Raw genomic sequence first — 26282 nt, forward strand, 5'->3', positions numbered from 1 at the left:
ACAGCTCTAGTTACGAGTCCATGATCATTTGGATCGTTATATAAACTCTTTGAACACACAATTTCAGATCAATGATTTTGATTTTGGGTATATCGATTTTCTAGATCATTGCTCTAGTTACAGAATTTCTTTGGGACCAGCTATTCGTAAGTTGCCTAAAACGTTATTTTGGGTAAGTCGATTTTCTGGATCATTATTGATTAAGATCCAATGACCGTCCTTTTTTCTTCTTCCTCCAGCTTTCTTCCTCCTTCAACCGTTTCTCCTCTCACAAAATCGCCTTTTCCAAATAGTAAATTCAGTCAACTTACATGTTTTCTAGTGAATGGAAATAGCAATCATCAAAACTATGGCACACATTTTGCATATAATTGTGGTGATAAAAGGAATGCAAATCGCGCATCAATGCTCGTGATTATTTTAGAGATCTGATGCCTTGTGATGAGATACCCACACTACCAAACCATTGGATGGAAGCCTGTATGGTCGTTGGATTATCATGATGGCCTGGTCCGTGGTGCGCATCTTCCGTTGACTGTTTCCAAAATTGAAACCAGGTTAAACAGATTACATGGGATTTAGTAATAAGGGCATCTTCAATGCCAACCCGCAAATTTGCTCCGGCATCCGTCCATGGATAGAGGGGACTAGTCCACGGACACGGATGCGGGAGCTGACACCCAGCCCAGCAGTGCAAAAATAATATTGTACAGAATCGAACTCACAACCTTGTGCCGGACAAATCATGATTCGACAAACTAAGCTAGCTCCCATTGTGTTGTAATTGAAGGTTCATACAGATTTTAAATAGTCCCACATCGCTCCCTTCAATCCAAACTTCGCAATTTAAAAAAGATCTTCGAGTTTCCTGGGTATCAAGGAGCAATTTCGGGAATCAATAAGGAAGGAAATAATAAGTTGTCCTGATAAGAAAGGAAAAGAGAGAAAATTATGGATGGAAAGAGGGGATTTCAAATCTATTTATAGAGAAGAAAAAGGAAAGAGTGGATAGGTAAACAAGGAAGAGCAAATGGAATTGAATCCAACCACGTGTCGAGGCACGACTTAGAGGCATAATCGCATTGAAGGCATATGTCGCAAGTTAGGCAATCTTCACAACATCCCATGTAATATAGATAATAAAAGGGGAGATAACATAGTTGGCTTACACTCGCCACGTCAATCAAGGTACATAAATAGCATTACAACATTCAAGCACTCATGGCCCGACTACGGCGCCAAAATAAAAGACAACCCAACATGCGACACGGTCCCGATCACCCCAACTGAGCACCACTACTGATCATCAGGAAAAGAAACATAGTATCGTTGAGAGTCCTCGTCAAACTCCCACTTGAGCTCAAGCGCGCCATCTGGAGCGGTATCATCAGGCCCTGCATCTGGTGTAATAATAATCTGTGAGCCACAGGGACTCAGCAATCTCGCACCCTCACGATCAAGACTATTTAAGCTTAATAGGTAAGGCAAGGTAAATATATGTGGAGCTGCAGCAAGCGACTAGCATATATGGTGGCTATCCTGTTCGCAAAAGAGAGCGAGAAGAGAAGGCAAAGCGCGAACGCATAACTAGAGAGCAATCCTGCGGCAAGCATTACTCCAACACCGTGTCCACTTCCCGGACTCCGCCGAGAAGAGGCCATCACGGCAACTCACACGGTAGATTCATTTTAATTAAGTTAAGGTTCAAGTTATCTACAACCGGACATTAACAAATTCCCATCTGCCCATAACTGCGGTCACGACTTTCGAAAGTTCAAATCCCTGCAGGGGAGTCCCAACTTAGCCCATGATAAGCTCTCACGGTCAACGAAGGAATAGACCTCCTCCCGAGACGTTCCGATCAGACTCGGTACCTCGGTTCTTCAAGACACTTCGACAGGTTAAAACTAATCCAGCAACACCGTCCGAATGTGCCGACAAATCCCGATAGGAGCTGCACATATCTCTTTCTCAGGGCACACTCAGATTGTCCTAGGCACGGGTAGGCCAGCCCAGAGTTGCCCCTGGTGGCCACCGGCAGCTGACAGATGGACCAACACTCAGAGGAGCATTGGCCCCGGGGGGGGGGGTTTAAAATAAGATGACCCTCGGGCTTCGGAAACCCAAGGGAAAAAAGGCTAGGTGGCAAATGGTAAAACCAATGTTGGGCATTGCTGGAAAAGCTTTAATCAAGGCGAACTATCAAGGGGTTCCTATTATAACCCAACCGCGTAAGGAACGCAAAATCCGGGAACATAACACCGATATGACGGAAACTAGGGCGGCAAGAGTGGAACAAAACACTAGGCGAGAGGCCGAGCCTTCCACCCTTTACCAAGTATATAGATGCATTAAGATAACATGGCAATATAATGATATCCCAACAAGTAAATAATGTTCCAACAAGGAACGGTCTCCAATCTTCACCTGCAACTAGCAACGCTATAAGAGGGGCTGAGCAAAGCGGTAACACAGCCAATCAACGGTTTGCTAGGACATGGTGGGTTAGAGGTTTGATATGGCAATTTGGGAGGCCTGAAAGCAAGTGGTAGGCATCGTAGCATGGCATAGCAAAAGAGCGAGCATCTAGCAAAGCAAAGATAGTAGTGATTTCGAGGGTATGATCATCTTGCCTGCAAAGCTGTCAGAGTTGACTGGATCCTCGAAAGCAAACTCAACGGGCTCCTCGTTAGCGAACTCGTCTCCCGGCTCTACCCAAACAAGACAAACAAGCAACAAGGACACAATCAACCACGTGCAAGGAACAAACAATATGATGCAAAGATGGTATGCTATGCGGGATGCAATATGTGATGCATATGCAAGATTTGACAAGGAATTCATGAACCTGGCCTCAACTTGGAAAACCAAGTATGCCACTGGAAAGATGAGATGAAATCGCTTGAAAACGATATAAATATCACCGGAATCGGAGTTACAGTTTGAAAATGGCAAGCGAGTCAAATATGACAACGGTCTGGGATTTACAGCAAGTAGCCATCTAAATGCAATGAGATGAACATGCTACAGCACCCAAACATGGCATCAAAATACATGGCAGGGATGCATTCAAGATGCTTAATAAAAGTCTAGCACTGAGCTACGGCCAATTCATCCATTAACAGCTTCAAACAAGCATGGCAAAAATGCATATGGTAAACAGATTTCAGACTTAGTGAAATTAACACTTGTCTGGAATTTCAGATCAGATAGCACTCTTCGGAGCAACAAAACTACATGCTACAGGATCTAAACATGGCAAAGTAAAGCATGGCATGGAGCTACTCAAAGAGCTTAACAAAAGTCCCTTAGTGACCTTGAGCCAAAAGGGATCAGAAAATACATTTGCAAGCATGTGAACATGGCAAAAACATAATCAGTTCTCAGACTTAGTGAAAAACTGGAGCATGCTGAAAACAGATATCAAGTAGGCATGTTTACGAGCTCGATGCACTCACTACGGAGCAAGTCATGACAATCCAAGCATACACCCATCAAGAATACACAAAATGCAAGCTATACATGGCAAGAACAATAGCATAGCATGCAAGGATCAACTACAACATCCTCGGCAAAACCGCTAACAAGTAGACAATCTGCCCGGATTCACGAAGTAGCAAAAGTAGAGCTCGATTGACTCAAGCTAGGGTGCTCCATAATTGCAAACAAAGACATGGATGGATAGAGCACTACAAGATTAACAAAACATCATTTCTGATCATCCTCAAAAGAGGCACGGATCACTAAGAAACAACATGAACATATGGTCATATGAGATAAACAGCTCAAGGACTTAGTGGAAATGCTAAGTCCCTGAAATCAGCATTACCAAGTGCCTCACTTTGCAAGCTTGTGCTAGTCACCACACACATCACAAAAATACATGGGTTGCACCTCTGGAAAGATGGCAAAACCCTTAACAAAACACATGTATAGCTCATGGGCATATCATGCACACAAAAATCATGGCAAAAATGACAAATATCTAAATGGAGTAGCAGATCTGACAATTATCTCAAGTAGCACTCTTCTAACGGCATTTCGGGCATCAAGATGAACTCAAATGAAAATGATGCAATGGAATGAAATGATGTACTCCCTGAGACAAACATTTTGATATGCTATATGCGCGAAATGGAACTACGGTTGCAAAGTTACGATACAATGAAATATGCCTATGGTCGAGAAGCATGCATGCACAGGGGGGCGAGATGCCGGGCTGCATGCACATCCCTGCTCGGTCGGACGTGCTCTCTATGACCATTAACAACACGTCCGCTCCTCCGCCGCCTCCTTTGATCAACAACACATGGCCTAGCTTCGACGGGCTCGCAGCGAACGACGGTGGTGTTTTTGTTTTACAACATCTACTCCGTTGCAAGAAATATTTCGGCAACATCAGTTATGTTGCATAAGTTTCTTCCATAACACTATATAGAGGTGAAGACAAAGAAAAAAAATTCTGCAACATTATCTTGGTTGCAAAGTTTTTCTGCAACAATACCTTTGTTGCAAAAAAAAGTAAAGATGGAAAATTTTTTGCAACACGACCTATGTTGCAAAAAATAAATCCCGTAACACGATCGATGCTGGAAAAAAAATCAGCAACACAATTTTTGTTACGAGAGTTTCTGCAACAAGACCATTATTGCAAAGAAGAGAAAGACAACCAGCTGCTCGATTTTGTCTTAACTAACTGCTCGAGAGGCGGCGGATCTTTTAAAAAGATCCGCCGGCCGACGCATAGCAGCCCTCATTTATTTCTTACAAAAACACCTCTGATTTTAATATTTTTCCTCTTAAAAAAGATTCGTCTAGGACTTGAGGCGGAGCGAGAGATCCACCTGCAACTTGGAGTAGACCAAATATCGATGGAAGCTTTCACGTTCGGCTTTGATCTAGAAACGCCGCCCACTTTCAAGCTGATGAAATTTAGCTTTCTTTGAAATATGAAAACTTTGTGTTGATACTTATCTTTATAAAAAAGTTTTCATTACTCTTGTCGTGCCTATTAGTAAGCTTCTGAATTTCTTAGAGTGTCCACTAATATAAAAACAATACATATTCGAGCAATCTCCACTATTCAGATGCCTAAACAGTAATTAATGGTGTATCAAACACGTACTAGGTTTGACTGATGATGTCAAGTTGCATGGCATAAAATCTATTTTGGCCGTTGCATCATTAGTGACAATGAATAATGTTATTTCTTCCTATTATATTTTTAAAGTTTTCATTATGCACTAATAATCTGAATTTTTTTATTCACCAGATCAATTGACTCGGGGTCATGTTTCATTTCCGAACTACTGTCTTCAATAACCCTACTATCAATCGGTCCATTGTTATTGTCATAAGCAACATGTGTCCCGCGACCCAGTTTATCGACCTTGCCACCCCTGATTCATAGTAAAACACATGTCTCTAAGCCTGATTTGCGTCCCTTGAAGTCTCCCGTGGCAACACACGGGCATATGTACTAGTTCCATATAAACCAGACGAGATTCGTTACATTTTGAACTTTTTATATAAATCGAACGAAATTCATTACATTTTTCATATAAACGGGGCTAAACCCTACTCTAAATAATCGCCTGCGCTTGTTCCCCAATTTGGTCATGAGCCTCGAGAACTGAAGCTCCGGCTATTGCCTTCTCCTTCTTCAGTTTCACCTCGACGCTCTCCAGCTCCGCCTCCGGAGCCCCCGGAAATGAAACTATCCGCTTCTGCGTCGCCACCAATCGGCTAATCGACCGATGATGTCCAGCCCATCAAACTTGGCTTCAACATGAGGGAAAGAGCGGTGGCCTTCTTGGTACCCAATGTGGCAGCGGTCTGGACGCCCACAAAGCCCCGTCTAGTTTGTCTTCGGTTTGCGGAAAAAAGTGCGGCCGGAACACCGAGCGGACCGATATAGGCCCTCATTGGAGAGCACAACAGGTTCAGACAGTGCGGTCAGGACGGTTGCGGGTGGTTTGAGGGTCGGCGTTGAAGATGCCCTAACTACTACATATATTTCAGAAATAAATTCTACCTTTTTAGATATTTAGCAAATAAATTTTGGATGGTAAGCATAGTAATAAATTTGGAAACCTGACACTAGGTCATATAGTTTGCTGCCTTAATATGCGACTGCCGGGCGCGGGCCCCACAGAGGAGGAGACAAAAGGGCCGCCTTAGCAGCGCCGCTAATGTTGATGGCGGATAGGAAAAGAAGCCCCACCAGCGGTTGCCGCCAGCAGTTCTCACTGGAACCTGGCGGCGGGGAAACTTGGGCTGTGCTCCTCCCGTGTGGAGGTCAGAGGCGGGAAGCAAAAGGAAGGAGGGGCGAGACATTGCGCCGGAGTCACGGGAAGGCGCGACCAGGGGAGCAGTCACCCCGAATCTTGCCACCAGGGGACACTGCTGGTGCCGGAACGCCTCTATGCAGTAGGGCTGAGAGAGATGGAGCGATAGAATTGGAACGAGGTGGAGGTGGAGACGAATGGATAATCGACCTCTCTAGAGCAAGGCGTACATGTCCGTTGATTTTTTTAATCCTTTCCTATTAAACAAAAGAGGACATGCATGATGCATCTATCTGTGCTAGAACGGCAGGGGGTATGGGAGGGACCATCAGGAGATAGCATCCTTTTTTTCTTGCATTGGGGCCGAGCCTAAATAGTGAAAAAAACATTAGAAATGAAATATAATCTTAGAAATCAAACAATGTACAATAAAAAACAAAAAACATACATAATCAAAATCATTGAATTCAAATGTTTTGATAATTCTGTAAAAAACTCTTTAAATGAATTGCACTGTATGTTTCTCGCTAAAAGATTGTTTCATGCATCACTATTCTTCCATCTAATAGCAGTGCAAAGCTTAAATATGCGGCAATAAAGGACGTTGGGGTGGCCTTTTCACATCAACACTTCATGATCCAAAAACGAAACTACTTCACAGCCGATGCGAAATGGACGATTCATGCACGATTGATGATCAAATGGCCGTGCTGGACTTCATTCAATATTTTGATGGCTGGATGTGTAGAATCGTGCATCAGTCGTGCATGGGTGTCGTGTGTGTAGCATTACTAATCCAAAAAAGAAAGGAAAATGCAACCTGTGGCAACACACACTCATATGCATCTTAAAGAGATAAGGGTAACCTTATCTTAATGTTTATCAGAGTTGGATATGAATAGCGTGTACTGGCACGTGAAGCAAGTTTTGTTATTTTTTCCACCCGTTGTAACACAAGGGCTTATCATTTGATTTCATGATTTGTGTTCTGCTTACGTAGTGATTTAATTTTCGGCATTCATGTTGAATAGTGACATGTACAAGTTGCACGAGCACTCCTGGTATGGTTATTGGGTTAGGGCCGAATGTTTTTTCCCTCCAGTTGCAACGCACGGACGTTTTTGCTAATGTATGCCTATGTATCAACCAAACTTCTTACTGCAATAGGAATAAGAATCCTGGTAGACAATTATACAATAATCTTCTGCTGAAATATACCTACATATGGAGTGCGGTGTTTCGGTGCCCAGACTCATCTGCACCCGTCCAAAAAAAACACAAAAAACTCAAAAAGTTCCAATCTATTTTTACATGGTAGACAATTTATCACGTGAGGTCCGCTCCAAATTTTAGATCATTTGGACTTCTGAGAAGCTCTCAGCAAAAAAGACAAATCGGGTCAGAACAGTGCATAAACAGTAAACTTTTTTACAGACCCTGAATTTGTCTTTTTTGCCGAGAGCTGCTCAGATGTCCAAATAATTTAAAAATTGAAGCATACCACACGCATCAAATTATCTACCACACATAAAAAATTTGGAAATGCATCTTTCTTTCTTCAATTAGCAGAGCATCTCAAAATTGCTCAAAAAACCAAAAGTGAATACAGGTCGGTTATTCAAGACCACAAACGATGGTTGAACCCAAATGGCTGCCTGGTCGGATCAATCCACTCAATTTATACTGATTCTAGCCGTATGTTGGGTAGCCACGGTACATGTTTGACCAGAACTGAATCTGCTACGATGTGGAGCTGTGCCAAATCGACTCACGGAGACGCGTTATGAGAGATAAGGGGCGAACAGAACTGAATCCACTAAGGCCTTCCACTATGTACTCAGTGCCACATTTTTTAAAAGCCAGCCACGTATACGCAGATGGCAGTTGAACTTTTTATGGCACCGGTCACACAATGTGAAAGATTTCGCATCCACTTCAGCACGGGCCTGCATGCATATAAATTAGTAATATATCTGCCCAACTTACCCAAGGACCAGTGTCATGAGGTGTTGCTTCGCATGAGAAAGGATCAAGACGCGCTTAGTTTATTGGCTCACCGAATTTGGCACCGGAGCAAGTAGAAGCATCGATGCCTAGAATTTTTTACTTGGCACCGGGCTGGACAATGTAGGGCATCGGTGCTAAATGTCAAAAAGCAAATTTGGCATCGATTATGGCCTACATAGTGGAAGGCCTAACGGAGACATGCAGATCATTTCAGGGCCCCTCTCAACATAAAAAAACGACCAACTAGCGGGAACAAATCGGTCCATGGAGATGATCTCGTAGGATTATGAGAAGGCGGCTGCTAGGAATCATCCGATATATTTTAGTCGGGTCCCCAACCATCCGATCAAATCCCTCGATACGTTGGATTAGTCAACCTAGACCGCGTCGCTCTGACACAATAGAACGCCGCGCGTGGCCTCGTCTTCCTCGCGTAGCAGCCAATTCAAAAAAATCCCCATGCACACGCGATTCCTGAGATAGACGCGGTGAGTTCCAGCGAGCGGCCCTGATCTAGCTCGCAGTCGCAGCCGCCATGCCGCGCTCGCTCGCAGCACCAGGCTCTGCGCAGCTCGTTCCTCACCTTGCAAACACATTACCGCCGCCGGTCATGGCAACACCATAGACTCTAGGCATGGCAGCAGCGCTTCACTGCAACGGGCTGCCCCCAAGAGCCGCCAACGACGCTGCACTGAGCCACTTACAAGCGCAGCGCTGGAGCACCGGGACCAGTCGCGGGAGTGGTGCATCGGAGCAGGGGGGAGGCGTCGACAAGCGCTCCATTGCAGCTCCGTAGCCGGCGACTTGCAGCTTCATTGCAGCTCCGCCACCTGCGCCGAGCTGCTCCATTGCAGCTCCGTTGCCGGCGTCGAGCGCTCCATTGAAACTCTGCCGCCTACGCCAAGCGACTCCATTGCAGCTCCGCCGCCTGCGCCGAGCGGTTCCATTGCAGCTCTGCCGCCGGCGTCGAGCGCTCCATTGGAGCTCCGCCGCTATACCTGGCCATGGGCAGCCCGGCTCGGTCGGCCCGACCTGACCCGGCCCGAAAAAGCCCGACCCGGCCCGGCCCGACCTTGTCCATGGGCTGGGCTCAGGCCTAGGTTTTGAGCCCGAAGCCCGGGCCGGGCCGGGCCCGGGTCCATCGATTTTGCCATTTAAGGAAGAGGCCCGGCCCGTGGCCCGAGGCCCGACGGGCTTTTGGTGTGATGGGCCGGGCTCGGGCCTGATTTTTAGGCCCGACGGCCGGGCCGGGCCGGGCTCGGGCCTGGGTTTTTTGCGCCGGGCTTTGGTTGGCCCGGCCTGAAGCCCGGCCCAGCCCCAGGAATGGCCAGGTATATCCGCCGCCTACGCCGAGCACTCCATTGAAGCTCCGCCGCCTGAGCCAAGCAGCTCCATTGTAGCTCCGCCGCCGGCGTCGAGTGCTCCATTGCAGCTCCGCCGCCGGTGCTCGAGTACTGCAACGGCACACGAGGTTGCATTGCATCACGGACGAGGTTGTAACGCACCATAATGGCCGTGGACAAGTTGTTGCGTTGCATACCGGCGGCCATGGACGCGTTGGTGCATTGCAGCACCGGCGTTCATCGACGAGCGCCATTTGTATCACCGGCATCACCTCCCGGTTCCCCGTTGTTGTGATGGTCCTTATCATGGCTCCCCTCCATGTGCGCTATGCCACCTCCAGCGATGCAACGGAGGAGCTCCGGCTGTTGGTGCCGACGGCCGGCGTCTAACTCTTCCGTTTTCCTAGCTGTTGTGGTGGTGCTCGGCTGCTCGCCATGGCTAATCTCTTGGCGATGGGATGTAAAAGGAAGAAAGAAGAAGAAACGAGTGGAGGAGCTGCGTTAGAGATAAGATAAGGTTGGGGCGAAGCGGTGGGCAGCCGCAGCCTGACGCACACACGTGGCGCATAGAGAAGGAGGCTTAAAAGAGAGAGAGATAAGTCGGATGATTATAAACGTTTTCCTTATGGGAATTAATTAAGAGATGGGCCGAACCAAACCAAGAAACAATGGGGTTCGTAGGGCATCCAGCCGTATAAAGATGGACTTATTCAGTGAAACTAGGGTTCAGCGCAGAGGCAGAGGAGAGGCCTTGCCTTGCGGATGGGGAAGGAGACGGCGATGCGGTGCCGGATGGGCTGCTGCGGACGTATTCTCTGGCGGTGCCGCCGCCTCGCCCGGCGTGGAGGATCCGCTCTATCGGCTTCCGCCCTTTCATCTGCCCCTAGTGTTTTCTTGTGCAGCAACACCTATTAACCTCTCTGCAAGTCCAGTCCCAGCGACGTTTGTGCCCGATTAGTCGCATGCATTCATCCTTGCAATCAGTTGTGGTGCACCCTTGCAAAATTTTCGTCCACAACTGCAGGCGATATACCATCATAGCGTTAGCTACGCAATCAGACAAGTTCCACACACACACACAGACACAGACACACACAGGGCCGGTCATGAGATTTTAGGGGCCCGGGGCGAAATCAAAACTTGAGGCCCCCTTAACATAAACATTATAGGAATATATATGATTGCTTAAATGCCTCAGAACGCGGCAGAAGCGACATTCTTATCAAATAATTTATATATATTACCTTTGATGGGCCGACATATCCTCTTTATAGTTCTTTTTTTTTCATTTTTTTCTCTGTTTTACCAAATGCATAGTCGACATGATCATAAGCACCGCTGAAAACCAAAATTAAATTCCATCAATGCTCGATCACTGCAATATAGATATAGATATAGCAAGTACATAGTCTGATGTTACATCGGATCCCTGGACTGTATTCTTCACTTTGTATCTGCTGAGATCCCTGGACCTTTTGAATAAGTAGCATGCATGATTTACCTAAAAAATGATTTAAAGAGTACACAACAGCCCATGGTTTCTTACCGTTACAGCCTGTTTGGTAAACACTTGGGCATGAGAATGAAAGTTTGCATCAGGGTGTTTATGTAGGGATTAGTCATGGGAAGTTGATTTTTACTTCCATTCCCTTGTTTGGTATATGGTGGGAATTAGCACGGGATAAAACTCTGCTCACGAATTAACAGGGTACCCCTGGGAAGAAATAGGTGGGAATTGGCTTTCTCAACTCCCATTCCCCTTCCCACTTAAACTCCCATTCCCTCTAATCAAACAGTGGACTTTTAATCTACTCACCCCTCAACTCTCATTCCTCATCTTTAATTCCCCCGAACCAAACGCGCTGTTAGAGACTATAAGTCTTTGAGCCGATCTACTCAGTAGCGAATGCGTAGACGGTTTAAAAGAAAATCATGTATCATGCATGCGAATATAAATGACTTAATTAGCAATGTACATATACGAAGTACGTAGTCTGATGTTACCTCGGATTGATCGGATCAACGTTGATCACTTGATCAGGCAATCACCATGATGTGATTTAGACTGACATGGAATGGGAGGCGCTTGGCAATTTGCATCACTATGTATGCGTCCATCCCTAGAGACCGGAGACTGGCGTAGTTCGCCGGCGCACAACTTGTGACCTGCGTCTGCACCATCCAATCTCTGGCTGCATGGCCGGCCTGACTCAGATCCAACATGGCCGTCGTCAGATAGAACCACGCGGGCTACCACGTCTCCCCGAGATCTGGAATGAACGTGGCTCCCCCATCCATCCCCACCACCGGCTTTGCCTTGAGAGGAAGGGAAACAAGCAATGGCGGATGCGGGCTGCCTCCGATCCGGTTTGTTCGGTTCAGCCATGAGCATACGAGATCGGGGAATAGATGAATAGGGAACGTCGTCGCGATTAGAAGGAATCCGAGCTAGGGCAACGCGTACAGGAGATCGATCGACGAGGAACGAGCGGCTCCCCCCCCCCCCCCCCCCCCCCCCCCCCCCCCCCCCCCCCCCCCCCCCCCCCCCCCCCCCCCCCCCCCCCCCCCCCCCCCCCCCGGGCCGGGGCCGGCCCTGGACACACACACACACACACAACTTACTCTGGAGTCTGGACTGGGTGGCAATGTGCAAGCAAACATCATCGTAATGACCAGGAAAGTGATGGCCACGGTCCTCCTTGTGTTGCTCTGTTTGACATGTGCCATGAGGAGAAGAGATCGACTACTTGTGTTTGCCTACGCAATCCCTATTTGACGTGTTTTGCGTAAGTTGTCGTTGCTTCGCATAGAGGGGATCGAGCTGAGCGGCCAACATGGGCCAGCCCATTTGGAAGCACCTGATTCATGGTTACTGGTATTGGGAACCTTCCAGAAGGTCCCAGTTGGCTCAGGTCGAGCTTTTTATTTTTGGTTGTTTTTTCTTCAGTTTTCTAGGATTTTCCTATTTTTCTTTCTTTTCTTCATTTTTTTATAATATGCAAGTTTCAAAAAATGTTTGCAAATTTTAAAACTGATTGGAAATTCAAAGTTGTTTGCATTTTTCAAAACATATTGAAAATTCTTATTATTAATAACATTTTTTGAAAAATGTTCTGAATCTCAAAATCTGTTCGCATTTGAAAAGTAATTTGATTCTCTCGAATTGACCTTTTTTAGGAAAAATGTTCAATTTTTGAAAAAATATTGAAAACTTAAAAACATTGGTCATATCTATCAAGAATTTGCTCCATTTTTTTTAAAATGTTCATTACAGTACCTCGGTCACCCTGCTACATTGGTCAATCCATCACTATAGTGGTATTCTAGCCGAGACTTCCTAGTTGACGCTCGTGTGAACAGTGAACGGTTGACATAGGCTCAAAAGAACGAACATAGAGGAGGGAGGCACGCCCTGCCGAGACTTTGTAGTTGATGCCCATGTGCGTCAACTAGGGGTGGCTTCGCTGAAGCCATGGCAAATGGTGTATCCTTGGTCGAATGGTGTATCCTGCATAGGGTACGACTTGTCGTCCCAGCGTGGAGCCCAAGGGCCCGAGTCGAGGCCCAGGCTGGTGCAAGAAGCAGGCGGCGAATTCCAATGATCAACGTTGAGGGAGGCAAAATGCAAGGGTTTTCTCCAACATTCCCATGGTTCCAAGCTCATGCAAGAAGGCGGTTGCATCGACGTGCTTCCTACCTTAGGATCGATGGGTAGCGTGTCCGGCAGGCGACCTGGCTCATCACACAAACCGTGGAAAGTACAATGCTCAGAGTCACCGTCGGCATGGTACGGCAAGTTGCTCCTCCCTCCCCATTGTTTCGGGCTCATACACGAAAGTGGTGTGCCCTTTTCTTCCACCCCAAAAAAGAGGCCCAATCATCCAGATTCTGCATGGTCACCACTGTCGCGGGCTTGGTGGACACGTCAAGGCTGTAGAGCTCATAAGCAAAAGGAATGAGAACGATAATCATGTCATGACAAACCACCACCCATGTCATATCATGATCTTCTTGACTGCAGTCCTGCCTGTTGGTTGTTATCTTCTGTAGACCAGGCTGAGGGGCCAGTTGCACAAAGTGGAACCACCTATTGCCATCTGAGTGAATGAACTTACCATTGAATCCCACTATCTGGCCCATTGACAACATATAAAACGAAGTTGGACTTGGGACCAAGAGTTGCTTCCAACTAATAGCTCTAGATCGCAATTTGGATAATCCGTCTTGGAGGACGCAACTGACCAGAGGAAAAAGCAATGATTTAACATTCTTACATTAGGACACCAACAAGTCCTTAAACAGATGCATATCGGAAGATTTGAAAAGGCTTTGATTCATCTGTAGGAATCTGAAGATGAGGATGTTGTCAAGGTAAACAGTCACGAACTTATCGACCTTTGTCAGTTGATCAATAAAGAGTTCACTTTTCCCAAAGACAAGAAGTAGCGGGATGTGGAGTGGATATTTAGAGTGCTCCAAGCCCAATTTACAGTTGTTTGTGCACCTGCTAACAATGGGGTCTAGAGACCTTGTGAGAGGTGATGTCATGTTGTGATCATGCACAACATGAACGTGGACGATGAGGGTGATGATCCCGCGGAGGTCTGGAAATTGAGAATATGGGTGATCGTATCTAACTTCGAAGTTAGAGTCCGGCCATGTTTAAAGAGTTTGTCCGAATGCATCAACAAATTCAGCATCGACCAACTCATGAGAAGCTTAATGAAGATCTGATTCGCCATGTGTCGGCATTTAAAGGGGACAACCAAAACATATGTACGAGTTGAATTCAAGTTTGAACTATTTTATCTCAAAACTTAGTTGGATTGTAATATTTACATTTGAACTACGGTCACATTTTAATATTTTTACTCTTGGGAGATTTGATATGCTATTATTTTCAGTGTTGCGGACTTAGGAAAAACAATTACAAGGACGGACGTTTAAGAGACAAGATTGGATAAATAGTGTATCTATTTTGAAATCGGCGTTGGGATACCCTAAAAGCTCATTCTTGCGAGTAAAAAAAGTCCCACATGGAATGGAGTGAAAGTGGTACTACCATGTGAGAGGCGAGACAGCCATGTCGCTGGAAGCACGGGTATTGACCCAGTTGTCTATGATTCCTCTATTAATCATTTTCTGCAAGAAAAAATATTCAAATGAGACCTATCAGTTGTACCACCATCGATATACTACATATGAAATAATGAGCCAAGTCAGAAACAAGCTCCACGAGTTTTTTCAATTCAAGTAAGTAGTGTTAAAACTAAATAATGAACAATGTGCAATCAAGCGAAATAATTTGAGTTACTACATACAAAATAATGACCTGTTATTTTAATACGCTGAGCACAAATAAAGAACAACTCAACAAGTTTGCCATGTTAGTTCCAAGAAAAATTAATGCTTACTAAAAGTGGAAGTGAAAACAATGAAGATGGAAATAGAACCTTATGCTAGTAAAATAATGCATGGATCCAGTAGTGAACTATTAAAACAGTAAAGATACGACAAACTAGCCATGTTGAAAATGATGTGAAGTAGCACTTCATTAAATGAACAGATTTATTTTCGATCAAGATTGTTTTCACACAAGCACTTGACAGGAAGGGGTAGGAAGGAGAGGAGGGCATAAATCGGCTGGGACCTTGTCTACGACCTGCAGCTCGTCTGGAATGGGTTGAAGCTGCTGCTGCTACATGCTCCCGGTCCTCTATGGGAGGCCGAGGTGCCCCATCGAAGGCCGGCAAGAGGATGCAGGTGGAGCCCATGACAACCCTCATGGGTACATACAAGAAACTGAGTTAGATCAGTTTTAAGCCACCAGAAGAATAGCTATTAATCAGCCGCCTCCTCCAAATGAACACAGGAAATCGCAGCAAAGGTGACCATGGAAGAACAGGGCATGAAAAACAAATATAGGGCAGTAGTATAACTAATTTACCAATATATCTCTTCCTCCACGCCCACCCCTAGATCACTGGACCGAGCTCCAAAACACAACATGCATGAAGCACACGCACGAACCATGTCGGCAAATCTCCTCCTACTCTGCTACCTGGCCTACCGATCGCCACCGGCATCACAAGCGAGAAAGGGCTGGCTAAAGTGGGCAGGTCCAAGCTAAAGATAATGAAGGAGCATTGTATTTGTAGATGATCTGTAAGATTTGTACAAACTATCAGTAACTATCTGATAATGATAGTGTAATTCCAAACTGGCTAGTGATCTACAAATCCAATAGTGATCAAATCCTAGCTAGCTGACATTGCTGCGTATGACTGGATCTGTTGCTGTAAATGTTGTAGTAGCAATAATTAGTACAGAATACGAACAGTTGCGGAGCCCGTCCGGCAGCAAGCCCCGGATTGCTCCGGGCTTCCTCCGAGCACTGTAGGACTGTGGCTACCATAATCACTATAAGCAGAAAGATTTGGGCCTCACACCCCAGGCCCAAGCCCTAGGGGGTCTGGTCCTGTCTGCGCCCCTGAATACAAGAGAAGAAGTTCAGGACCATAGCTCATTCGAACCTACGCTCGGCACTGTCCAATTTAATGCAACTTTCATGTGGATCCGTCCCTGTCAGCATTCAAAATTCCTTGATGTTGTATTGTTTGCCTTAATCCTTCTATCCTTGTTATTTTTTTAACATGGTGGACTGGCACACTTACCCATGTACTGTAGCACACTTACCCATGTACTATAGCACATGTGCCCATGTCGTAGAATTCAAAAATTATTCTTCTGTTCATGGGTGTAAATCAGAGGCAGCCATTTGGCTCTCGGGCACCAGAACTCCTGGTGCGTAGAAATAATTTTCAAAAAATCATAGAAACACAAAAATCATCCAAACATTTATGCATGTAGATTTGGATCTTCTTTACCATCGCAAAAGTTCCAGAAAATAATATTGGCATATGCATGATGTGCGAAAAAAGCAGCATGGGTCAAAAGGTCATTCAGATGTGTAGAAACACAACCAAACATCATAGGTTTGCATAGATCGCATTCATTTGAACTATTTTATGAAAAAAAATCAGTTCACCTAACATTTAGATTACTAGGGGTGTGGATTTCTTCATGATTTTTTTGACAAAAAAAACTGAAATTTATTTTTTCACCCGTATCCAAAGAGAATTTAGCACACAGTGTAACTTCTGTATACAATCTATGTCTTAGGCATACTGTTCAATTACATGACATCCCTGTTGGGGAACGTAGTAATTTCAAAATTTTCCTACGCACACGCAAGATCATGGTGATGCATAGCAACGAGAGGGGAGAGTGTTGTCTACGTACCCACGCAGACCGACTGCAGAACCGTTGACGCAACGTAGAGGAAGTAGTCGTACGTCTTCCCGATCCGACCGATCCAAGCACTGTTACTCCGGCACCTCCGAGTTCTTAGCACACGTACAGCTCGATGACGATCCCCGGGCTCCGATCCAGCAAAGCGTCGGGGAGGAGTTCCGTCAGCACGATGGCGTGGTGACGATCTTGATGTTCTACCGTCGCAGGGCTTCGCCTAAGCACCGCTACAATATGATCGAGGTGGAATATGGTGGTAGGGGGCACCGCACACGGCTAAGGAACGATCTCAAGGATCAACTTGTGTGTTCTAGGGTGCCCCCTGCCTCCGTATATAAAGGAGCCAAGGGGGAGGGGGCGGCCGGCCAAGGAGGGCGCGCCAAGGGAGTCCTACTCCCTCTGGGAGTAGGATTCCCCCCCAATCCTAGTTGGAATAGGATTCCTCGAGGGAGGAAAGAGAGAGAGGGGGCCGGCCACCTCTCCTTGTCCTAATAGGACTAGGGGAGGGGGGAGGCGCGCGGCCCACCTTTGGGCTGCCCCTTTTTGTTGGGGAACGTAGTAATTTCAAAAAATTTCCTACGCACACGCAAGATCATGGTGATGCATAGCAACGAGAGGGGAGAGTGTAGTCTACGTACCCACGCAGACCGACTGCGGAAGCGTTGACGCAACGTAGAGGAAGTAGTCGTACGTCTTCCCGATCTGACCGATCCAAGCACCGTTACTCCGGCACCTCCGAGTTCTTAGCACACGTACAGCTCGATGACGATCCTCGGGCTCCGATCCAGCAAAGCGTCGGGAAGGAGTTCCGTCAGCACGACGGCGTGGTGACGATCTTGATGTTCTACCGTCGCAGGGCTTCGCCTAAGCACCGCTACAATATGATCGAGGTGGAATATGGTGGTTGGGGGCACCGCACACGGCTAAGGAACGATCTCAAGGATCAACTTGTGTGTCTAGAGGTGCCCCCCTGCCCCCGTATATAAAGGAGCCAAGGGGGAGGGGGCCGCCGGCCAGGAGGAGGGCGCAGGAGGAGTCCTACTCCTACCGGGAGTAGGGCCCCCCCCCCCAATCCTAGTTGGACTAGGATTCCCCGAGGGGGAAAGAGAGAGAGGGGGGCCGGCCACCTTGGACTGCCCCTTTCTCCTTTCCACTAAAGCCCATTAAGGCCCATATGGCTCCCGGGGGGTTCCGGTAACCTCCCGGTACTCCGGTAAAATCCCGATTTCACCCGGAACACTTCTGATGTCCAAATATAGGCTTCCAATATATCAATCTTTATGTCTCGACCATTTCGAGACTCCTCATCATGTCCGTGATCACATCCGGGACTCCGAACTAACTTCGGTACATCAAAATGCATAAACTCATAATAACTATCATCGTAACGTTAAGCGTGCGGACCCTACGGTTCAAGAATAATGCAGACATGACTGAGACACATCTCCGGTCAATAACCAATAGCGGGACCTGGATGCCCATATTGGCTCCTACATATTCAACGAAGATCTTTATCGGTCAGACCGCATAACAACATACGTTGTTCCCTTTGTCATCGGTATGTTACTTGCCCGAGATTCGATCGTCGGTATCCAATACCTAGTTCAATCTTGTTACCGGCAAGTCTCTTTACTCGTTCCGTAATACATCATCTCGCAACTAACTCATTAGTTGCAATGCTTGCAAGGCTTATGTGATGTGCATTACCGAGAGGGCCCAGAGATACCTCTCCGACAATTGGAGTGACAAATCCTAATCTCGAAATACGCCAACCCAACATCTACCTTTGGAGACACCTGTAGAGCTCCTTTATAATCACCCAGTTACGTTGTGACGTTTGGTAGCACACAAAGTGTTCCTCCGGTAAACGGGAGTTGCATAATCTCATAGTCATAGGAACATGTATAAGTCATGAAGAAAGCAATAGCAACATACTAAACGATCGGGTGCTAAGCTAATGGAATGGGTCATGTCAATCAGATCATTCAACTAATGATGTGACCTCGTTAATCAAATAACAACACCTTGTTCATGGTTAGGAAACATAACCATCTTTGATTAACGAGCTAGTCAAGTAGAGGTATACTAGTGACACTAAGTTTGTCTATGTATTCACACATGTATTATGTTTCCGGTTAATACAATTCTTAGCATGAATAATAAACATTTATCATGATATAAGGAAATAAATAATAACTTTATTATTGCCTCTAGGGCATATTTCCTTCACTTTTCTCCTTTCCACTAAAGCCCACTAAGGCCCATATAGCTCCCGGGGGGTTCCGGTAACCTCCTGGTACTCCGGTAAAATCCCGATTTCACCCGGAACACTTCCGATATCCAAACATAGGCTTCCAATATATCAATCTTTATGTCTCGACCGTTTCGAGACTCCTCGTCATGTCCATGATCACATCCGGGACTCCGAACAATCTTCGGTACATCAAAATGCATAAACTCATAATAACTGTCATCGTAACGTTAAGCGTGCGGACCCTACGGTTCGAGAACAATGTAGACATGACCGAGACACATCTCCGGTCAATAACCAATAGCGGGACCTGGATGCCCATATTGGCTCCTACATATTCTACGAAGACCTTTATCGGTCAGACCGCATAACAACATACGTTGTTCCCTTTGTCATTGGTATGTTACTTGCCCGAGATTCGATCGTCGGTATCCAATACCTAGTTCAATCTCGTTACTGGCAAGTCTCTTTACTCGTTCCGTAATACATCATCCCGCAACTAACTCATTAGTTGCAATGCTTGCAAGGCTTATGGGATGTGCATTACCGAGAGGGCCCAGAGATACCTCTCCGACAATCGGAGTGACAAATCCTATTCTCGAAATACGCCAACCCACCATCTACCATTGGAGACACCTGTAGAGCTCCTTTATAATCACCCACTTACGTTGTGACGTTTGGTAGCACACAAAGTGTTCCTCCGGCAAACGGGAGTTGCATAATCTCATAGTCATAGGAACATGTATAAGTCATGAAGAAAGCAATAGCAACATACTAAACGATCGGGTGCTAAGCTAATGGAATGGGTCATGTCAATCAGATCATTCAAATAATGATGTGACCTCGTTAATCAAATAACAACACTTTGTTTATGGTTAGGAAACATAACCATCTTTGATTAACGAGCTAGTCAAGTAGAGGCATACTAGTGACACTAAGTTTGTCTATGTATTCACACATGTATTATGTTTCCGGTTAATACAATTCTAGCATGAATAATAAACATTTATCATGATATAAGGAAATAAATAATAACTTTATTATTGCCTCTAGGGCATATTTCCTTCAATCCCTTCATGCATGTCTTGTGGAGAGTGCTGGCACACATTACGGGGTAATGAACAAGTGTGAGTGCATAAGACAACATTCTAGTTGCCTGATGCACCATGGCTATATTATTACCTATCGTGTGAACATCATGTAAGGGCCTGCTTGGTTCCAAATAAGTCACCAACTTATAAGTCAAAAAGTGAAAAAAGTGACTTATTTTACCAAACAGACCCAACTTATAAGTCACCCCAACTTATAAGTCATAAGTTGCTTCACCCTAACTTAAAACTTATAAGTCACCCCCTTTTGTGTGGGTCCCACCACCTTTATATAAAAAACAAGGTGGAAAGGTGTGGTTAGGTGACTTATAAGTCAGGTGACAACCAAATAGGCATTACTTATAAGTCACTGGTTTTAAGTCAAGTCACCTGACTTATAAGTCAAGTGACTTATTGGAACCAAACAGGCCCTAAGTTTAGTTAGCATTTCTAACCATTAATAAACTATTCGTGCAATGAAATCTTTACCTGCAATGCATCGATCCCCATAAATGATGTCTGGAGAAGAGTGATCCTGAGTGTTGGTTTGGGTAGACCATTGTTCCACACAACATTTTCGCTTGGCGGTGGTAACCACAATTATTATACCCAACCACCATTGAGTGTATGTAAGCCAGTTCAATCAATGGAGTAACTGAGCCAAGCTCGATGGGGTTCTACAAAGCTTCTGCTTGGCGCCCATTTTGTAACCAACTGTTTTCATCACACTTAATTTCTACAGAGATCATATCAAATTGCACTGGATGCTATGGTGCCAACTCTATGTTTCATGGAGTTATTGACATTTTGGTTTTTCTCGCGTCCGAGAGGCAGCACAACACTTCTAGGGCAACCATGGCCACAATGTTGAGGGTTCGGATTTTTGGCGGAAATTTAGAATTGATTCCTGTAGGAAAATAGATCCATACAATGAAATCTAGGAAGAACATTATTCATACATTAAAATCATTGGGTTGGACTGAAAACTTGGTCATGCAAGAAAGACGGCCTGCTGTAGATGCCACAAATCACATTTTAAAGGAACATTTTATTCCGTCTACATAAAAAGAGCGACTCATTCCATTCAAGGAGTTTATTCACCGAGATTACATCACACAAGCACGATCAAGATTCATTCGACGTCATGGAGCCATAACCAAAATGGTTGTGTCCAATCAAACTATAGAGGCCAACAACAACATTGTCCAAGGTGGTTGCAATAGAAGGATTGAAGACCCTTGTCTATTAAGTTGCATTCTTCCATGCAACTAGGCTCAGAGCGTACTAGTATCGGACCTATGCAATATGGCTCTCCACCTGCAGATGCAATAAAGTTGTATTCATCATTAGCAATTCAACAAGACAAGATTATTCTAGATTAGCCCTTTCAAACAGTGCTTACCTCGTGCGTGGCAGGATGATAGGGTACAAGCAAACAGCATCACGAGGACAAGGAAAGCAATGGACCTGGCCCTCCTTGTGTTTCCTTGGTTTATCGGTGCCATGAGGAGAAGAGGCATGTGACTTGTGTAGGTTCATCTTCCTTGTGTTCTTATGGTGTGCTGCTTTGCTGCCAAAGCTCCTTTTATTTATTGTCTTTATATAGAGGCACATCCATATCTTGCACAAATATTTCCCATATGGTTTATTATATTTGTTATTTACTAAAACAATGTTGATATATCTTGCATATGCATTGTATTTACACTATATGCATTGTATTTTATATCATGATATCTTGTTACGTCAAAAGAAATGCCACACAAATCTTCGTATTTTGCATTTATTGAGGAACTATTAATTTCTGAGTCAGTTTATAATGGTTATTTCTTTAATCAAAGGACAATCATATCTTTGATAGATGTTGCTCGTATCATTTCTTGCATTTATTATCTACTAACTAATGTTGATATATTTTGCATTTGTATGCTCTTTACACCGACACAAGATATATAATACTGGTATTGATATCATGATATCTTGTTATGTTAAAATAAATGCCAAGCATTATATTCTATATTTTATTAAGGGACAATTTCTCAGTCAGTCAGAAATAGTTATTTCTCAATCAAGGCACAATAATATTTGCATAGATGTTTCTCATATGGCTTCCTGCATTAATTATCCACTTAATTAATGTTGATATATCTTGCATTTGTGTTCCATTTACACTATATATTCTTGTATTATTACTCTGATATCACTTTACGTCAAAATCAATACCCCACAAATCTGTATATTTTCTTGAGGATTATTTCTCACTCAATGTGGAATATTTATTGGCTCTTGCATTCATGTATCTTCTAAATTAATGTTGTCATAGTATCTTGATTAATACTCTTATTATTTCCGTCCATCTCTTTCGGTGACTCACATACTGGTGTCCTAACCCTCTATTCGCTTTAACAATGACTCTCAAATTGATGGATTTGTGCCCATAAGAAAAGCAAAACCATTCACTACTCATTCATGATCAAACTTTGTTTCATTCTTCGCCAAATCCAATTACGTATATAAATGCTTCAAATCATGACTAAATATCATAATTAAAAAGTAATACATAATATTGATGCTAATTAACAAATTTCTTCAAAGGCCTGACTACTGTCCAGTCCGCTTCTATCGTGGAAAATACATGAAAAATCTTTGAGGGTTTCTAGGTAGAGGGGGTCTTATAGGACACATGCACCGTTGTGATCACAAGCCCTCCTTTAGGCTGTGGCCCACAACCCTCTTTCGGTCCAAAACCAACTCCATTTTTATTTTTCTAAATAAGTTTAAGACCTACATAAACAAATAGCACCATATGCAACTCTGCCGAAAAATGTTAGTTAGTAAAAAAATATTATTTAAATTAAGATAACTTAGAGGAGAAAACTTGAGTAAAGTGGTCAAAAAAGGATAGACTTTTATTAATCCTTTTCAATTTTGTTTACATGATGTCCTAGTTACGAACACTACTACAGGGCCGCCGGTAAACACTGACTGACTAAAACAATCCTCACTAACCAGTCGACGACACCTCAATAGTTTCTTTTACTGATGAACCCTTATCACTGACTAGTCACCCGAACCGTTGTTGATTATATTTGGCAGGTTAGTGATGATTGTCGAAGGTGTGTCCATAGGAAAGTCACTACTTCTTGGCCTCCCCATTATGGCCGGTCAGTGATGACTTGTGGTGGCTTTGGAAAATGGGTTCACTGCTAGCATTACCAACGTTGTGCATTTCACCACACTTATGCACAAACACATGTAAACATTGCATTTCATATGTCATAACATACAAATATACATTTCATACATGAACTCCACATACACAATTTACATACATACATTCATACACACTATACATAAAGTTTGATGTTCACATAAAACATACACATGTTATTGATGTCTATGACGCAACTTTTATTCTTGTAGACGTTGTTGGGCCTCCAAGTGCAGAGTTTTGTAAGACAATAGCAAATTTCTCGCCAGTGGATGACCTAAAGTTTTTCAATCCGTGGGAGGTGTAGGATGACGATGGTCTCTCTCGAACAACCCTGCAATCAAATACAAGAAATCTCTTGTGTCCCCAACACAGCCAATACAATGGTAAATTGTATAGGTGCACTAGTTCGGTGAAGAGATGGTGATACAAGTGTAGTATGGATAGTAGATATAGGATTTTGTAATCTGAAATAATAAAAACATCAAGGTAGCAAGTAACAAAAGAGATCACAAACGATATTTCAATGCTTGAAAACAAGCCTAGGGTTCATAATTTCACTAGTGAAATCTCTCAACAATGCTAACATAATTGAATCATATAACATCCCTCAATGTGCGACAAAGAATCACTCCAAAGTTCTTATCTATCGGAGAACATAAGAAGAAATTGTTGCAGGGTACGAAACCACCTCAAAGTTATCCTTTCCGATCAATCTATTGAGCCATCCCAATAAGTGCCACAAACAGCCCTAGAGTACATACTAAAATAACACCATATGATATGCATCAAGCAACTCTAATGTCACCTAGACACTCCAATGTCACCACAAGTATCCGTGAGTTGATTATTCGATAAGAATCAAACAACTTCAGATTCATAATATTCAATCCACACAAAAATTTCAAAGAGTACCCCAAAGTTTCTTCGGAGAAAGAAGGATGAAGGATGAAAATGTATACCAACCCATATGCCTAGATTACCCCAAGGTCACGGGAATCCGCAAGTTGATTACCAAAACATACATCAAGTGACTCAATGGAATACCCCACCGCCACAACAGGTATCTGAAGGAAATATGCCCTAGAGGCAATAATAAAGTTATTATTTATTTCCTTATATCATGATAAAAGTTTATTATTCATGCTAGAATTGTATTAACCGGAAACATAATACATGTGTGAATACATACACAAACAGAGTGTCACTAGTATGCCTCTACTTGACTAGCTCGTTAATCAAAGATGGTTATGTTTCCTAACCATGGACAAAGAGTTGTCATTTGATTAACGGGATCACATCATTAGTTGAATGATCTGATTGACATGACCCATTTCATTAGCTTAGCACCCGATCGTTTAGTATGTTGCTATTGCTTTCTTCATGACTTATACATGTTCCTATGACTATGAGATTATGCAACTCCCGTGTGCCGGAGGAACACTTTTTGTGCTACCAAACGTCACAACGTAACTGGGTGATTATAAAGGTGCTCTACAGGTGTCTCCAAAGGTATATGTTGGGTTGGCGTATTTCGAGATTAGGATTTGTCACTCCGATCGTCGGAGAGGTATCTCTAGGCCCTCTCGGTAATGCACATCACTTAAGCCTTGCAAGCATTGCAACTAATGAGTTAGTTGCGGGATGATGTATTACGGAACGAGTAAAGAGACTTGCCGGTAACGAGATTGAACTAGGTATTGGATACCGACAATCGAATCTCGGGCAAGTAATATACCGATGACAAAGGGAACAACGTATGTTGTTATGCGGTCTGACCGATAAAGATCTTCGTAGAATATGTAGGAGCCAATATGAGCATCCAGGTTCCGCTATTGGTTATTGACCGGAGACGAGTCTCGGTCATGTCTACAATGTTCTCGAACCCGTAGGGTCCGCACGCTTAAGGTTTCGATGACAGTTATATTATGAGTTTATGAGTTTTGATGTACCGAAGGAGTTCGGAGTCCCAGATGTGATCACGGACATGACGAGGAGTCTCAAAATGGTCGAGACATAAAGATTGATATATTGGAAGCCTATGTTTGGATATCGGAAGTGTTCCGGGTGAAATCGGGATTTTACCGGAGTACCGGGAGGTTACCGGAACCCCCCGGGAGGTATATGGGCCTTAGTGGGCCTTAGTGGAAGAGAGGAGAGGTGGTCAGAGATGGGCCGCGCGCCTCTCCCCCCTTGGTCCGAATAGGACAAGGAGAGGGGGCCGGCCCCCTTCCTCCTCTCTCTCCTCTTTCCCCCCTCCACGAATCCTATTCCAACTAGGAAAGGGGGGAGAGTCCTACTCCCGGAGGGAGTAGGACTCCTCCTGGCGCGCCTCCTCTTGGCCGCGCCCCCCCCTTTGAGCCTTTATATATGGAGGCAGGGGCACCCCCTAGAGACACAAGTTGATCCACGTGATCATATTCTTAGCCGTGTGCGGTGCCCCCTTCCACCATAGTCCTCGATAATATTGTAGCAGTGCTTAGGCGAAGCCCTGCGACATTAGTACATCAAGATCGTCACCACGCCGTCGTGCTGACGGAACTCTTCCCCGACACTTTGCTGGATCGGAGTCCGGGGATCATCATCGAGCTGAATGTCTGCTAGAACTCGGAGGTGCCGTAGTTTCGGTGCTTGATCGGTCGGGCCGTGAAGACGTACGACTACATCAACCGCGTTGTCATAACGCTTCCGCTATCGGTCTATGAGGGTACGTAGACAACACTCTCCCCTCTCGTTGCTATGCATCACCATGATCTTGCGTGTGCGTAGGAATTTTTTTGAAAT

The 26282-nt window shown here is 44.6% G+C and overlaps 1 long non-coding RNA gene across 1 annotated transcript; it reads right to left on the minus strand.

Annotated features, from left to right (window-relative positions):
- Positions 1 to 8433: 8433 nt before the first annotated feature.
- On the minus strand, positions 8434 to 10584 carry LOC125515640. Its single transcript, XR_007287083.1, has 2 exons — positions 9835 to 10584; positions 8434 to 9748 (listed from the first exon to the last, which is right to left on the minus strand). It is a non-coding gene; the product is annotated as an uncharacterized LOC125515640 (long non-coding RNA).
- Positions 10585 to 26282: the final 15698 nt, after the last annotated feature.

The sequence above is a fragment of the Triticum urartu genome, chromosome 6 (genome assembly GCF_003073215.2).
Source record: "Triticum urartu cultivar G1812 chromosome 6, Tu2.1, whole genome shotgun sequence".
NCBI lineage: Eukaryota > Viridiplantae > Streptophyta > Magnoliopsida > Poales > Poaceae > Triticum > Triticum urartu.